Source organism: Epinephelus moara, chromosome 9 (assembly GCF_006386435.1).
Source record: "Epinephelus moara isolate mb chromosome 9, YSFRI_EMoa_1.0, whole genome shotgun sequence".
NCBI classification, from domain to species: domain Eukaryota; kingdom Metazoa; phylum Chordata; class Actinopteri; order Perciformes; family Serranidae; genus Epinephelus; species Epinephelus moara.
In genome coordinates, this window is record NC_065514.1 from 37,709,320 (window position 1) to 37,727,005 (window position 17,686).

At 41.3% G+C, this 17,686-nt stretch overlaps 2 protein-coding genes and 1 pseudogene across 2 annotated transcripts in view; 1 reads left to right on the forward strand and 2 right to left on the reverse strand.

The window, feature by feature from the left end:
- The window catches only part of LOC126395310 (uncharacterized), a 196,311-nt gene that overhangs the window by 124,225 nt on the left and 54,400 nt on the right, over positions 1-17,686 (forward strand). The gene's annotated exons all lie outside the window — the stretch shown is intronic.
- Positions 1-17,686, reverse strand: part of ajm1 (apical junction component 1 homolog) — a 91,214-nt gene that overhangs the window by 70,058 nt on the left and 3,470 nt on the right. The gene's annotated exons all lie outside the window — the stretch shown is intronic.
- LOC126396001 (uncharacterized) overlaps positions 1-17,686 on the reverse strand; it is a 43,088-nt pseudogene that overhangs the window by 11,935 nt on the left and 13,467 nt on the right.

The window sequence follows — 17,686 nt, forward strand, 5'->3', positions numbered from 1 at the left end:
CAACTTCGGCGAAGCCTTTTGGCACGAAACTGTCACTGCGCCAAGCTGGATCTGTCGACACCTCCCCCTGCTGCGCCGCCACACCCATCTCAGCGCACCTCGGTCTGCCAAACTACCAAACTGAGCGCGCCTCGGGTTGCGCTGCTCGAAACTAGCTCTGCGCGGGGTTCGCCACCCTGCGCCACCCTGCGCTGCGCGGGAAACTAGAGCCCATTGTGTTTTAGAATTACGAATTTCCAAACAAATTTCCAGTTAATCCGATTACCCTGAGTCACCACATCATGAACCAAGGGCATTCAGGGCCCTTGAGGATCTAGAGCCCTGGGGCATTTGCCTATTTCACATTTTGAAGCCACAGACTTTAAAATTATCTGTGTTTACTGCAGTGTTGTGAGCAGCATAATCAAAAGTCCGTTTGCTGACATTGTATTAGTGTGAAGGCCAAAATATCAGTGACCTGGACAAATAAAACCCTCCTGACATTCTTAGCTGGTTGTTTTGACTTTGCTAAAAGATGGATATTGTCTTATATTCATCCTATATATTGTCTCTGTGACCATCATAAAGTCTTTTCTGTACAGGAACATGTGAAATTTCTCATATGTCCAGACAAAGACAGCGGTTTCTGTTAAAGTTAAAGCGATATAAAGCGATATCTGTTTGGCTGATTAATCAGCACTGATAGGATACTTTATAAACAATCATTATTTTGGCTGATGATTGTGCAGCCTGCAGTTGTCAGGTGGGGATATACATCACCAACCAGAGCTGATGAGGGGAGGGTTGTGTTAAATAATCAGTGGGTAGAGCTCCAGAGAAAGCACCTCCCTCCTGCTGTATGACTGTGTCTCGCTGTGCTGTTCCTCATCTTACTATATAATGACGAAAACTCTGTCTGTCTGTGGGTGTGTCTGTTCCACGTTTTTCTACTCACTGACATGGTCAATCTATGGAAACTGCACATACACAATGAGGATTGGCATAGGTAGAAGGTGACGAAGATACTTTTTCAAAAAATTACACTATTATTAGTATATTCTTTTACAAAGTCGATGCATTCACCCCACGAGTTACTGTGCATGCGCGTTGATATATGTATCCACCTCAAACAAACATCATCTCAGCTGCAGCTGATAAAGGTAGGCTTATTAATTACTTAATTACATTTACACTGCTAAAACGTGCACATTGATGTCACATTGACAAGCTAATCAACTGCCATGTTGTGTAAGTGTATGTGCACGTGGGAAGTTGCCCCTCAACTTTGTGCACGCTCGACAGAAACACCAGCCAGCTACACTATAATGAAAGGGAAGCCTGAACCAACCTCAAACGGACATCAGCTGTAGCCGAGCAGCAGAGTTACACTGTGCACGCGTGTTAATATATGCATCCACCTCAAACAGACATCATCTCAGCTGCAGCTGATAAAGGTAGGCTTATCTTACTATATAATGATGAAAACTCTGTCTGTCTGTGGGTGTGTGTATGGGTGTGTCTGTTCCACGTTTTTCTCCTCACTGACTTGGTCAATCCATGTGAAATTTGGCACAGTGGTAGAGGGTAATGGGAGGATGTGAATGAAGCAATATTACATCAATTGGCCAAACCGGGGCGCTATAGCAACCGACTGAAATTGCAAACTTTGAATGGGCATATGTCATGCCCCATATGTCGTAGAGACATGAAACTTTGCACAGAGATGCCTCTCCTCATGAGGAACAAATTTGCCTCAAGAACCCATAACTTCCGGTTATATAGATTTTCCGCCATTTTGAATTTTTTGAAATCGATCTCCTCCTAGGAAGTTTTACCAATGTGCATGAAACTTGGTGAACATAATCTAGGGACCAATATCTAAAGTTCCCTCTTGGCAAAAGTTGGAAAACTTATTAAAACTGAGCTTCTATAAGGCAATGACTTTAACTATCTGCCTTTCAACGTGCTACCTCAACTACTAATGTACAGTTTTAGCCCACTAACTATCCCACTATTGGCAATGGTACTACTGTACTTCCCCCCTCCCCCTCATTTTGCATACTTGGTGACTTATCATCAGTTGAACTTTCACCAAAATACACAAAACCCACACTAGTTGCCCTAGCTATCGCCAAGAAAGTCATCCTTACAAACTGGAAAACCAAGCAAACAATAAGGGCTCTAGTTTCCCGGCGCAGCACAGGGTGGCGCAGGGTGGCGAACCCCGCGCAGAGCTAGTTTCGAGCAGCGCAACCCGAGGCGCGCTCAGTTTGGTAGTTTGGCAGACCGAGGTGCGCTGAGATGGGTGTGGCGGCGCAGCAGGGGGAGGTGTCGACAGATCCAGCTTGGCGCAGTGACAGTTTCGTGCCAAAAGGCTTCGCCGAAGGTGCGCTAAAAGCTCGCCAGCTGAAACCAGGTCTACTGTCAGTGCAGGCCTCCGGCGGACAGTGCGCACACGTCACCAAAACCTCACAGGCAGGTTTCCAGAATATCAGGCACATTAACAATACAATAAATACCCAAAAAAACTATCTGCAATCAGCACATAAATGTATCTCTATATCGACTGTCCCGTCACATCTGCAAATTGAGTTCACATCCCTCTCAGCCAACCACAAACAGCCACAGCATCAGATAGGGAGTATATATTCAGCATCTGTCATCTTAGAAAAGTCAAAAGAAAAGAAACAGAGTGAGACTGCGAGAGAGAAAGAGAGAACGCGCGCGCACGAGAGAAACGCAACATTGATTTACAATTGTGGTGACCTCCTCCCAGGCTACCTTTGCATCATCAGCCCGTGGAGGTCTGCTCGCAGTAGGGACATGATTAATCAATAAATAAGATTGTTTTCGATAACGTGAAATGTTGTCGATCTATTGTGTAGTGTGTCTGTCTTGAAGCAATGCAATGAATTTCACTATGTGGCAGCAATTAGACATTTCACCAGCAGGGGGCGACATTTAACTATTTTTAGGAGACAGGGAAAACCCCCACTGAATCCAGGCTGCTGTAGAAATCAAACGGAAACATGAAGCGGTCAAAGCAGAGTTTGGTGTGGGACCATTTCAACTTAAAAAATGATGAAGTCCAGTGTAAATATTGCGATGTCGAGTAGGTTAGCGCGTCAATACCTCTGCATCCCTGCAACTTCGGTCCCGTCAGAGTGGGTGTTTTCAGCTGCTGGACTGACTGTCACCAGGCTGTGCTCGCGTCTCACCCCTGAGCATGTTAACATGATAATATTCCTCAACAAGAATCAGTAGGAGTTACATTACTTTGTTCGGAGTGGACAGTCACCACCGCAGCCTTTATGTGAGTCACTTGTTATTGTTTTATGAGGCTCTAGTTAAATAGGCATATTTGATTGTGAATTACATTTGAACTCATTTGAACTTTTAAGTTACATTTTGGCAAAAATTGTCAGCCATAAGTAATATATATTTTTTTAAATTTATTATCATTTGATATGATTGTTTTTTGGAATTGTGTCTAAAAGAGGCTCAATTGTGTTCAAGAGCACAGTAATTTTGGCTCATTAATTTGTGTGAGGTTTGGCTCGGTGCCAGATGCTCGGCTGCCGGAGAGCGCAGCATATCTTTTTTGTTTAACAGTTAAACATTTAAACTTTAACTGCTTGTCTAAGAGGATTGTTTGCCTTGTCTACGAGGATTGTTGGACTATATGTAGTTCTTGGAATAAATATTTCATTGAGGAAAAACACGCTGTCTTTAGTATTTTATGTCATGGACATTTAATCAATAATTGATCGTTAATTTTTCAGATTATTGATAAGGGAAATTTCTTCAAATGCCCATCCCTAGCTCGCAGTTCCGGTGTGCCAAACTTGCAAAATCCGCCTGGCCACACCCAGTTGGCGAAGCGCAGGTGCGCTGCGCCCCCGCCTCGCCCGGTCTTGCGAAACTAGAGCCCTAAATATCAATCACTGGTTAAACCTACTCACAGAACATATATCAACCGAAAAAATAACTGCCTCTCGAAAAAAACAAATATCACACTTTCTGAAAACTTGGACTCCATTTATCACAAATCTCAATCTCAAATTCGATATTGCCTGTTAACGAATGCCACTAAACTAAACCAAACCAAACCAGGTCTCCACACATATACACACAGACAGATACATGCCATACACTCAACATTTCACTCCGCATGCACGCACACGCTTGCGCACACACACACGCACATACACACACATACCTACATAGTAGATGGAGGAGAGGAATATTTTGTCTTTTTCTTCACTTGGGGTATTTATTTTTGTAAGTAATTAGATTATTGTTGTCTCAATATTTGTTTGTTTTTTTCTCTTTTTCTCTTATTTTTCACTATTATTATTACAACTTTCCATATCTTCTTGTAACTTTTATTAATAATGTTAGTAGGGTTATATTAATATATATGATGACATTTTATTGTATATACACATATTTAATATATTGATAATATTTAATATTAAAGTGACATATATAATGGGATGAATATAAATTAGTGTGGCGGTGGGGTGCGGGGCCGGGCTATGGGGGCTGGGGGGTGAGGGGTGGCTGCTCGCCCGGCGCTCTGGGGGCATGGCCTGGACCCCAATGGGGCAGGTGGGGGCGCGATCGGCGGGGCCTACTCCCCTCTCTTTTAAGATGGGAAAAAATAATAAATAAAAAATAGTGCTAGTAATACTAAGAATGTTAATAACAATAATAATAATAAAAATGATAATAATAAATCAGGAAAATAATAATAATAATAATAATAATAATATGTATATATGTACATATATATATATATATATATATATATATATATATATATATATATATATATATAGATAGATAGATAGATAGATATAGATATATATAAGTGCAAACTATTGGAAACTTTTGGGAGGTTGGGAGTGTTGCTCCTAGTCGGGCTGATCCCCTCCTAGCTGGTCTGGGGGTGGTCCATAATAGGATGAGGCAGTTAACTACACTAACGGGGGGGTGGGCTTCGCCAATCGGGTCCGTCTGCCTCCTGCTGGGGATCCGGATTGAGTTCCTGGGGGGACCGGGGCTGGGGGCCCTGCTTTCCACCTGGGCGCTCTGGTCGGGTCCTGCTCATCATCGCCAAATATGATTGTAGTAATGTGTTGTATATGTGTATATAGGTGTGTGTATATATATATATATATATATATATGTGAGGTTCATTTGCAAGGGCAGATAAACGCCATTTTAGGGGGGAAAAAAATGAGCTAAGCCTTGTAATTTACTCTTTGCATAGTGCTGTTTTCAAAGCCCAAATCCATTTTAGTGCAATATCTGATATCTCGAAGTTCATGTTTTGTGGCAGAAAACTAATAAAAAAAATAAATTAAAAAAAAATAATTTAAAAATGAATTTTCTGAAAATTCATAAAGGTGGAGTTGTCTGCTTTTGCGTGTGAACTCTTCTATATATATACTGTATGTGTGTTTTTTTTTTTTATGTATACTTTTTATATTACTATTATATTTGGACATATTATTTTATATTATATTATAACACATATACCACTAATTCAACGTTACAATGTATTCTACGATCAAATTTTTGTTACAATTCTCTCTTTCTTTTTTTTTTTTCATGTTTTGTTCTTGTCTTCTTTCTGTTTTTTCTCTTTCCACAAAGGCCAATACACTCTACTCCACACTTCAAGCTACACCAGATCACTAAACTTGGTTACATATATACACACATCGCCTTATACACACGCACACACACAGTACCAATACATTTTCAACTTAGAACGGTCTTCACTCTCTGATTATAAAATAATTACATAAATGCTTTGTTATGTCGGTTATGTTTATCTTGTTTGTTGCTACTAATCCACTCTCTCTCTCTCTCTGTATATGCAATTTTACTATTTGTTTTTCCCCTTTTGTTTTGGTCTTGTTCAAGTGTTGTTTTCCCCGCTGTCCTGTGCTGTGTCTTATGGTCTCTTTGTATGTCTTGCTGGTGATCACTTGTATTGCACTATAAAATTCAACTTAAAAAAAAAAAAAATAAAAATAAAGTTACTACTATACTTAAAATAAAGCAATCATACTATCAAATTCACAAAAACTCTGTCTGAATACACTGCTCTTCTTAATGGGTTCAGCTGACTATTTAATCTGCAATTTCATATGACCTGTATCCCAAACACACACCATGTGAAACTGTACGTGGGCAACTGTGCACTCAATGGGTATGGACTAGTTATAACATGGATTTACATAATTTTACTGACTGAATAGTAAAAGCTAGTCCAGCGCTATAGCACCATTAACCCTGGAGAGTAAGTCTGTTGTTGCGTTTCATTAGTAATTTCACTTCCGCACATTTATTTCCTCTTGGCCCTTGGTATTACGGATCAGCATACTTCGCACAGAGGCAACCTGGAGAATGGAGGTAAAGCAGGCAAGGGAGGAGTGGGGGATTTAAATCGAACACACCTGCTCTTGTTCACCTTCAGCCCAACTATCATAAAATACCTGCAGACGTCTTGAAGCATCTTCTGTGGATAATTGCAATACTTCTGCAGGCACTTGGTAAATAGCTGCATCACTTTCTGATTTAGATATTTCTGTTTGTGATCTGTATCATGATTCATAACTATAATTCCTATGGCTTAATGATATCTTGTAGAAGAGCAATTTTTCATGCCTTTACAGAAAATGTTCGGAATAAAGACAGTTTTAAGACATGTCTTTTATAATTGTGGTCTATGGTGAAAATCCTTTATGGGCTGTGGGGATTTAAAAATGTTTTGCAATAGTACATCGACTGGCCACTGAGAAAAACTGGAAGCAAGGCTGAGCAACATTCCTGGGGCCTGCATCAAATGCATAACTGCAATGGATTGTGGGTGTTATGGACCTCTGGAGCAACCATCACTGTTGACTCACTCCCACATTCCTCCGGGGGTCAATCTCACCAAGGTCACTTCAGTTTTTCAGACAAATGGAACTGATGGGGGCTGGGAGTCCCCAGAGGGCAAGTGCCAAGGGAGGGTCAACTAGGGCATGTTGAACTACTAATGAAACACAGCCCTTTAGTCTGTGACTGAGAGAATACCAGTGCTTCCTCTTTCAAATTAAAAACCCTAGTTTCAAATTTAAAGCTTTCATAAATAATGGAGAATGTATTTAGAGTATTCTGAAAACACGAAATAATTCCACTCTAAAGTATCTTGTCACAAATTATATATTAACATCACCCAGTTTATTGGCTCTTTGATTTTTCCCGTTCCAAACTATTGTTATTAAATCAGTCTTGAAAAATCCACTATCAGTTGACCTCTAGTTTCTTGTTTCTTCTAAGCATAGAAACACTGGCGATAAACAGTATGTTCTTGACCCCTTTGCTCATGATTGTTTCTTATTCCACTGGAGTGGCCTCTAGAATCAAGTGCCAGCCTCTTGACGTGATTACATGTGAACCTACCAGCTGACTCTGGAGCTCCATTGAGCTCATTCTTTACTGAGGCACTTCCACACTGTGTCATTTTAAGGGATGCACGATATTGGATTTATTGCCGATAACCGATATGCCAACATATAACAACGTATTTGGCCGATAACCGATACCTATAGCAATATATCCACTTTTTTTCCCCACCTAATTTTAGTGATCATCAAGTCTCTTCAGTAGTGGAATTAACATCATATTATGCATGCATACTCTTATCATGATGGCCCACCAGTGGATGAAGACATGAAATGGAATGCTTTTCAATGTAGGTTATATTCATCCATTGTACAAAATAAGAAAAAGCATGTTGGCTGATTCATTTTAAAGCAAATATCGGCCAATACTGATGACGTGCCAACATTATCATGCATCCCTAGTCATTTTGTCATCTTATTTTAATTTTACGGACATCGACACAAACACGTAAAGGAATCATGGTGTTCATGTGTTTCTTTTAATGACAGCAGTCAATATAACAACTGAACAATTATTTGAACTGTACATTAAACTAAACATCAGAACATTTCTTCTTCACCATCTCCACCACCCTGGGAGCGTTTAAAAAACGCAGATATTTTTGTCTGCTTTTCAAGTGGTTGACACGACATATTTTCCAACGCATGCTCTCTGCCCGCTGGTGGGAGTGTGCACTAGGGCTGTCAACTGAGCTCAGAAATTAAATTTGAATATTGGGCTTTAAAAAACGGCCAAATATCTATTATATTCGAATATTATTTTTAATAATTTTTATTCTTTATTTTTATTATCATTATTATTATTATTAATAATTTTTTTAGAGAAAATAACTGCATGTACTGTTAAAATGGGTCAGTACCACATAATATCCACAAGAGGGCGCTCACCGCCAAATTAGTGTCACGAAAAACAAGATAAAGTGGTAAAGTGCACTGATATCTATTTTCTGTCCTCTGACAACATTCAAGTCTTAGCAGCATCATGTTCAACATATGACATTTAGTGCAAAGTAAACTGCAGTGCAAAAATATAAATGGACTATACACTAGCCTTTAAGCCTTATAGATAACTGAACAAGAGGTAGACTTGTTGACTTGTGTTACTTACTTCAATAGATACAGTAGAAAACATTATCATTAATGACCAACGTCAAGTAAAAAAACAAACAAGCTAAGCAGCCTATCAGAAACAATGGTCAACAAACTATGTTGACATACTGCTTAATGCAAACTGTAGTGCAAAAAGAAAAACACCCTAAAAAGGTTAGACTATACACTATAGCCTACTTGATTACTGTTAATTTATTATGCTGATCTGTTCTGTACGACATCTATTGCACGTCTGTCCGTCCTGGAAGAGGGATCCCTCCTCAGTTGCTCTTCCTGAGGTTTCTACCGTTTTTTTTCCCCGTTAAAGGGTTTTTTTTGGGGAGTTTTTCCTTATCCGCTGCGAGGGTCATAAGGACAGAGGGATGCCGTATGCTGTAAAGCCCTGTGAGGCAAATTGTGATTTGTGATATTGGGCTTTATAAATAAAATTGAATTGAATTGAATTGAATTGAAAACAAAAGAAGCCTGAATAAATAAAATATGAATGACCGTCATATTTTACAAATGAAATTTAAAAACAACAGCAACAAAAAACGTGCTGGCCACAAATCAACTCAAAACATGTCTGGCAGACTACAGATTGTTTGCCAAAAAGACGAGACGGTTCACTTGATCAGCAGCAAGTGCTGAGTGCTTTTGTTAACAATGTTGCCTGCCGAGGAAAACACACGCTCTGATCTAACAGAAGTACCGGGTACAGTAAGGTATTTTTTTGCAACCTGCACGATGTAGGGATACCTTGCACTGCCTGTCGTTTTCCACCATAGGAGTGGATCTGCATCGGCTGGCAGCAGTGGCTCTCTTTCATATGTGTTAATCTGTTTGCAGATCGTGGTCTGCTGCACTGGGTTGCTGCTGGTAGACTTGGGAAAATAGATCGCCCATTGCGGAAAGGGACATTTTATTTTGGGCTTTATTTGGCACGGATAATTCTGCGCACTCGACCTCAGACTTCTCTGCTATAGCTGTCATCTCTGCAAGCACTTTAGCACCGACCTCTTGTTGCTTTCCATGATGACTCAGGCAGTGGAAGCGAGGATCAAGATAGCTGGCGGTGCTCAGAAACATGAAAACATCACTGTCTTCTCTAGATCAACAGTTATCTTTGCCTTCATTTCTTTCACAGCTGTTGTATCATTAACATCCGTAGGCTCTCTGAGATGAGACAGTAAGATGTGCTTCATTGGGAGAACAGCTGATGCTGTCGGGTATTTATCAGTCGATAATGCCTCGGTAGCAACTTTGAATGGCCTGAGAACGTCCTTTACTGTACCTGCAAATGTAACATAACATAAATATTTCTATATGAAGAAATAACAACAGCATAGTAACGTAGGCCTATTGATCAAACTTCTAACTGTAGTGTAGGCATATACAGGTCAGGAATAGTAATTCTAATAATTATTATGATCATTTAAATAATTTATATAGTACTCACTTTTTCTAGCTGACTCCACTCCTGCGCCGACAGCTCAAGGTTGGCCAGCTTCTTCTCCAGGATGATCGCAGCCACTGGTGCCTGCTGTCCAGTGCCCAACAAATCATGTCATGAGTGCTGTTCCATCTGGTCAGACAGTCATTGATTAGTTTGTCCGTTTTCACACCCAGTATTTCTGCTTCTCTTCCAGGAGGAAACTATGTGTGGTTGATTTGCTGAAGTGGGCAGCAGCGTGTTTCAGTTTGCTAAGACTCGTCTCTATAGCTCTCACCCCAATGCCTTTGTGCACAACCAGGTTAATAAAATGTGCGAAACACGGCACATTAATGCATTCCATGTGCCTCTCCACTGCATTCACATAATTGGATGCATTGTCTGTTGTCACGTCAATGACCGACTCCCATTTCACTCCAAACTCCCCCAGCCCGTCCATAATGCAGTTGGCCACGTTCTCTGCTGTGTGGCTGTCTCTGAGCTCTCCTGTTTTAAGTACAAAGTTCCTCATTTCCCAGTCATCGTGATGACATACGCATCTGTGGCGAGGGAAGTCCACCCGTCTGTGGTCAACACAACGTCCATGTCCCTGATGGTGGTTTTCACATTCTTGGCGATGGCATCGTACAGTTTAACAATCCTATTGCTAATAGTCGCCTGGTATGGGATTTGATAACGTGGGTTGACTTTGTGGATAAAGTTTTTAAAGCCATCTCCAGCAACTATACTTGCTGGTCGCATGTCTTTGCAAATGAATGCAGTTAACTTTCTGGTGATGGCTTCTTGTTTTGCAGTAGGTAGAGCAGCAGATGGGCTGTAAAAGGCTGTTAGCTTTGGTCATTTGGACACCAGTCCCTCTGTCTCATCCTTGCTTTCATTATATTCCTTGGCGTGCAAAGATTGTAAATGCAGCCTCAAACTCGTGGTACTGTTGCTACATGTCATCTCGTAATGGCATAACCTGCAAACTGCTTTGGCTTTGCTCACAACTTTCCCTCCTACTGAGTCTGACCAGAATCCAAAAAATCGCCACACATCACTTTTCAGATTATCTGGTTTAGTAATAACTCCATCCGGCGTGGAGTCGTTGGCTTCCCGGGTTCCTTTTCGGGCTCGCTTGGTAGTTTTTCGGTAGTGCTGCACGATTTGATAAAAATGTGGAATTCAGTTTGGGTGGACAATATCACGATTTCTGTGTTTCCCCTACCTTTACATTAGGGGGGCACTGACCTGACCTGACATAGTTATTGTCATGGACAGTGTGTAAATGACCATCAACAGACTACGCACAGTCAAACACGGCTCTCGCACAGCAGCACGGCACGGCACTGTACACACAGTGGAGCGAGCCTGTGTTGCATTCAGGCCTTGTCACGTAAATGACAAATTCCAGCACGTGAATAGGCCAGAGCACAACACAGCAGCATGTCAAGTGGGCCGAACCCGAGAAAAGTTTTGCTAAATTTTTTCATTTGTTATTATATAGTTTGTTATGGAGTCCGCAATTTCCCCGTGACACTTACAAATGTATGCGTAACTGTGCTTAGATGTTGTTTTATGAGGCTCTGGCGGCTTTCAGTTGTCTCATTGTCTTTAACGTTACATGGCTTGGCTTTCTCTCGCATGCATTCTTCCCATCTTTCTCTGTGCTGTCTCAAGTGCTGATATAGATTGGTTGTGTTGCCGCGGGGCGTGGCCACTTTAACTTTTAAACTTTTACACAGCACATCTTTCTGTTCAACGTCGCCATACCTGAATCCAAAGTATCGCCATATAAGGCCTACTTTACACTACATGGATCAAGTGACCCAATTCCGATTTTTTCCTCTCAAGTGGCACAGTTCAGATCTGTAACATGAACAGGAAAAAAACGCATGATATTGGATATTGTCAGATCAGATTCAGGCCTCCTTCATATGTGGAAATATATCGGATATGAATCAGATATCTGCCAATAGGTCTGTAATCTAAACAGACAGATCGGATATTTCCTGGCAATCCATGTCGTACGTCATGAATAATGTGACGACAGCGCATTTTGATGACATGCTCATGACCGAGGGAAAGGAAGGAAAGCCGATCGCACGTCAATCAAAAACTATGAACCAAAAAAAAGCACAATCTATCCCGAGTGAGACAAACTGCTTGATCCCCGTCTCCAGTGTACCAGCAGAGAACATGCAGAACCGAATCAGCGAAAAAACACACCGGGCTACACAGCCTCTCTACCTGAGCAGCTGAAGCTGCGGCACGCACCCTCGACACACAGACACACAAGACGGTGCTTCTGCATGCCAGCCAAACGTGTGCGCAACTGTGAGAAATAAATATGCGAGGTGTACGCTGCTTTTCTATCTTTATTTTCTATTTTTCTTTCTTTCTTTCTGTCAGCGACATACACTCCTAACACAGGACAGGTTGTTTTTATCGACTGCGCGGATCGGCTCTGATAGCACCCAAATCAGCATGTACGCATCAATCATCCAGCTGCACCCGTCTGCAGCTGCATGGACATTTCCACCACTCTGTGTAGGCTAAGTTACCTTTTAAATTATGTGGAGCAGTGCCAGCTTTCCAGGTGATTTATTCTTTAATGATTAATTTCAAATATTTAAAGTCAGTCCTTAAAATTGCTTTCAGTAATTTAAACATTTCCATGCGCGCAGTAATGTCACTGTAGCAAATACTGTGGTACATAGAGTGTGCCAGTAAACCCGGAACTCCGTTAGCGCTTTTAGCACTTCCGGTTCTCTTGTCTAAAAGTCAATACGTTTTTTGAATGGGATTTTGGTAAAATGCCTCAAATAAGGTCTGTGGTTAACAAAAGCTTAAGTGAGTTTCAGGTTTTGTTCTACGACATAAAACACGTCAGTAAATACCCTACTTGTGAACATGGTCCAAAACTAACTTTTTCACTTACCAGCCAGGCAGTTTTTTGTTTTTTTGCGGGAGGCTCCGCAATACCTGGCCAGCATCACCACATGATACTTTTTCTTACTTCTTCTTCTTCTACGGGGGTTCAGAGCATGGAGGTACATTAACAATAGGTTCGTTCGAGATGAGCCAGGCCTGCGCAGATTCGATCACCAGCGATCGGCGCACAATGCATACTGGTTAGTTTTGTGTCCGACTTCATCCCGACTTGCTCTGACATATTACAAAAGTGGACGGTGATAAAACCGCGAGAGCGAGGCGGCCGCAGCTTTTAGAGCCAGGTGCTGCAGTTGCTCTCCACCGACTGCACTGCCTGGCTCTCACCTGATCTAACAGCTGATTGGTTTAGATGTCGACTCAACAAGATGACGTTTTAGATACAGAGTCTACTGTATATTAACACTGGACTTTTTAATTACTTAAGTATTTAGCAACACAGAGACTTGTGGTCAGTGGGATGTGAGGATTCTTAAACTAACATCCGTACAGATGTGAAGCCCTGACTGTATCTGACTGATCTTTAATGAAAGCTGTTGTCTTGTATTTTTTTTTCCTCTGAAAATATGAACCTTATAGTCAAGCACAGTTTATTTAGCCTGTGTAGTTGAGGGGACAGGTCAAACTGATATGATGCTGATTTACAGGAGAATTCATGTAAAATGGAGGTTAAACCATGAACATAAACTACAGATCACCTGTAAAGCATTTTAATAAATTAATCTATCATAATTAAAACAACTGATATTAGAACAAACTGATATATGGGGCTGATCACTTTTTTAATGAATTGACATCATTCCAGACAGGATAGACATTGCGTTTTTTTCCGCCACCAACTCAGCCTGTTCTTGGTCGTGCTCATGCTCTTCTTCAGCGTCCATGTTGGTCACTGCTGCATGCCGGGTGGTCACCTGACCATATGTGCTGCACACACCAGGTTTGCTTGTGGGCGTGATGTCAACAAACTCCACACACTGCAGGAGAGTCACGTTCACAGGCACACACATTAACATTTATTTACATTAAATCGCAAATCGCAGTCTTTTATGCGGTTATGTAATCGCACAGCCTGACGTCGCGATTACAACTGCGATTACATTAATCGTGCAGCACTATTTTTCGGCCATGTTGACGTGTTCTCCTCCTCACTGCTTACTGTGTGTAATGCTGGTGGTTTGTTATGACACGTGACCGCAAGTGCTCAAGCTACATAGATAGATAGCTACATAGAGACATACATACATGTGTAAAGGACACACACACACACACACACCGGAAGAGAGTCAGCAGCATGCCCCGTGCTCTGAGCGGCAGCCACGCCCACTAATCTATTATTAAATTTCATAACCGAATGTCCATTTTTTTTTCCATATTCGACCTTCGACTGATATTATTTTACCAGCTCTAGTGTGCGTGCACATGTCTCTGTGTGTGTGTGTGTGTGTGTGTGCACGCGCACGTGCATCGGGGGGAACTCCGCCTTGCGCGATACAGAGAGCAGAGGAGAATTGTAAACGCGCGACCATGTAGAAACAGAAATGACATGCTGTCTTGTAAATAAGATAAATGACATAAGGATTTGGCTGATAGGTGGGTATACTATAAAAGGCCAGAAAAAGAGGTGGGTATACACCGTTTACCTGCAGAACCTACACCTACACCAATGAATGTATTGGCAATCCAACTAAATAAATCGGCGGTTGGTGTGGGAGGGGATTTTTTTGGGGTGATTTTTACCAGCCTGAAAACCAGCTTATGGCATTTTACATTGTATACATTAGCCTAGCGACGAGCGGAGATTTCCTCTGTTCATATGAAGCCAGGATAAATCCCGAAGTATGAATCCCCAAAATGATATATAACACACGAGACTTAAAATGCTATTTTAGTGGAGGCTTTACTGTCTTCACAATTTATTGTTTCTTATCTTTGAAATACAAGTAAATACATGCTTCGTTTCCACTGAGGGAAATGGCGTCAGTGTACAGAAACTGACAGGAGGTCTGCGTCACCGCGATGCTGAGCATTAGGGTGGGCGAGTTCAACGTTGTGTACACAACGGGGGTGTTTGGAAAACACCCACACACACACAGGTAACTCAGCCAGTCCCTCCCACCGCAGGAAATAATGGATTAATCCTGGAAAGCTATTGATGTAGCACTTTTCTCCTTATGAAAGTAACATGCCGATTATTCGACCAATGAGAATTTGGTCGGACGAGAGCATATCGACCAAATACCAATGAGAATTTGGTCGGACGAGAGCATATCGACCAAATAATCGACCAGGAGACTACAGCCCTAGGGGGGAGGGTGCTCCATAAAAGACACTTTTCCTACTGCTCCAGACACTCTTCCATCGACACTTACCATTAGCACTGGACACAGAGTGTGTGCTATGAACATGCTCTTAATGGATACTGAGCTGGTTACTGTTGTGGCATTCTTCACCCCACACTTAACCATTATTTTCATGTGTCAGTACATCTCATAATGTATGTGTATGTAAACTCAAATACAAACAGTTGCTCCATTGGATCAGCCTATTTCACCAGCTATTAAGTAACTGCAGATATTCCTCTCTGAAAAGTTGGCCCCTCCAGGACTAAACTATGGCTGATTTCATTCAGTTTGTACTCTTCATAGGATGTATCAACCTTCTTCAAGTACAACCATAGTGCAACATATTCTGGAGTATCCCATTAAAGCTACAGTAACCTGGTAAGCCTGGTTCTGAAAAGCCTAAATGTGTGTCAACTCAACAGTGATATGTCTGCAATTGTTGGTGAACTTTAACTTACACTAACTAGTCAGAAAAACAAACAATATGATGATAAAAGACATAATGATGAAATGAGTTGGTATGGGCCAACAAAAATAGAGAATACTTATTATCCATGACCGCTGACAGGGTTTAAATGCTGCAGTGTATAGACAGCTATAATCCCCAGCTCGCTCAGCACCATACAGAAATCACTGAGAATGGCAGGTGTGTGGAAGACTCAAAGACACATCTGTGCAAATGGCAGACGAATAAGAAACCTCAAAAGGTTCAAATTAAGTTGACAGAGATATAAATACTCAGGTTGCTCAATGATCCCTGTAAACATCCAAAATGTGATCAAAGTCAAGAAAGCACTCAGAACCTGGATACTAGTGTGCATGGATTTGGTTTAATCTATTTTTGTAGCAGTGAATTTTGGGTGGCTACAACTTTTAGAGCATTAATGCCACCTTTTGTTTGTTTGTGCACACAAGATAATTTACTTGTGCGAACAAGATAAGGTGATAGCCTATTTTAAAAAAATATCACCTTACAGGATATTAAAAGTGCAGTGTGTAGGATTTAGGGGCATGTATTGGCAGAAATGGTATAGTTATGGCTGCCTATTCATAACTATGTTTTCATTAGTTAATTATCATGTGAAAATAAGAATCATTGTGTTTTTGTTAACTTAGAATGAATCATTAATATCCAGGGTTTCCCACATACTCATTTATTTATGGCGGCAGTCTAGTACGTTTCAGTTCAGTTCAGTTCAGTTCAGTTCAGTTCAGTGCGCATTTTTCTGTTTCTACTATATGCTGTGGATGGTTCCAATAGAACTAGGGCTGTAGTCAACCAGAGAAAATCTTGGTCGACTAAAGTCGCACATAATCTTCAACTAATCGATGAGTCTGGGAAAAAAAAACCTGCACGTTATTTTTACTTCTGACTACTTCTGACTTACTTCTGACTACTTCGGTAGTCTCTATATACAGACTCTACATTCGCTGAATGTAGAGTCTGTATATAGAGACATTCGCTGAATGTAGAGTCTGTATATAGAGACTACCGCAGAAGTAAAAATAACGTGCAGATCCGGTCAAACCCCGGAGATCTTGCCTCCGGAAGAAGAGCAGAAGAGCCCTGGTTTCCGGTTGTAGGCTGTTTGTAATCCGCGTGATATTGACCAATCACGTTTGAGCTGGCTGCAGTTGTTAACAGGTTAAACGGTCCGTGCGGTGAACTAACAAGGCGGAACATAATTGGCGTCACTGCAAACTCTGAATCCACCGCAATGGTTCAGCATATTTACTTATATGAGCGGGGGGAGGAAACGGAAGTCGGAAACGGAAATTCGCCTCCTCCAAACCAGAATGCCAAAAAAATCGGGGGTCTGCCCCCAGAGGCTGTATCGCCGTCTGCCAGAAGTCAGACGCCGAATACAGCCGATGGGTTCCGAGAATGCTTCTGCGGTGGTGTGTCTCTGTCACTCTGCAGTTACACCTCATAAACACTAGTCTGCGGTGGAGGACTGTGTTAAGTGCTGTAAAGTTTAGTTCAAATCAAACTTTATTTATATAGTTGATTCAAAACACACATTACATATGGCTTAATAGAGACAATTTCAAACACAAGTACGTAAACTGGCTCCACTATAAATTGCAGGACTGACAAACAAACACTTGTCTTTATCTGGACACATTTCCCCCACCAATACAACATGCTAACGTTATTAGCGCCAGCCTATGGCATTTTACATGGTATACATTAGCCTAGCGACGAGCGGAGATTTCCTCTGTTCATATGAAGCCAGGATAAATCCCGAAGTATAAATCCCTGGAGGATAAATCACACACACGACTTAAAATGCTATTTTAGTGGAGGCTTTACTGTCTTCACAATTTATTGTTTCTTATCTGTGAAATACAAGTAAATACAAGCTTCGTTTCCACTGAGGGAAATGGTGTCAGTATACAGAAACAGACAGGAGGTCTGCGTCACC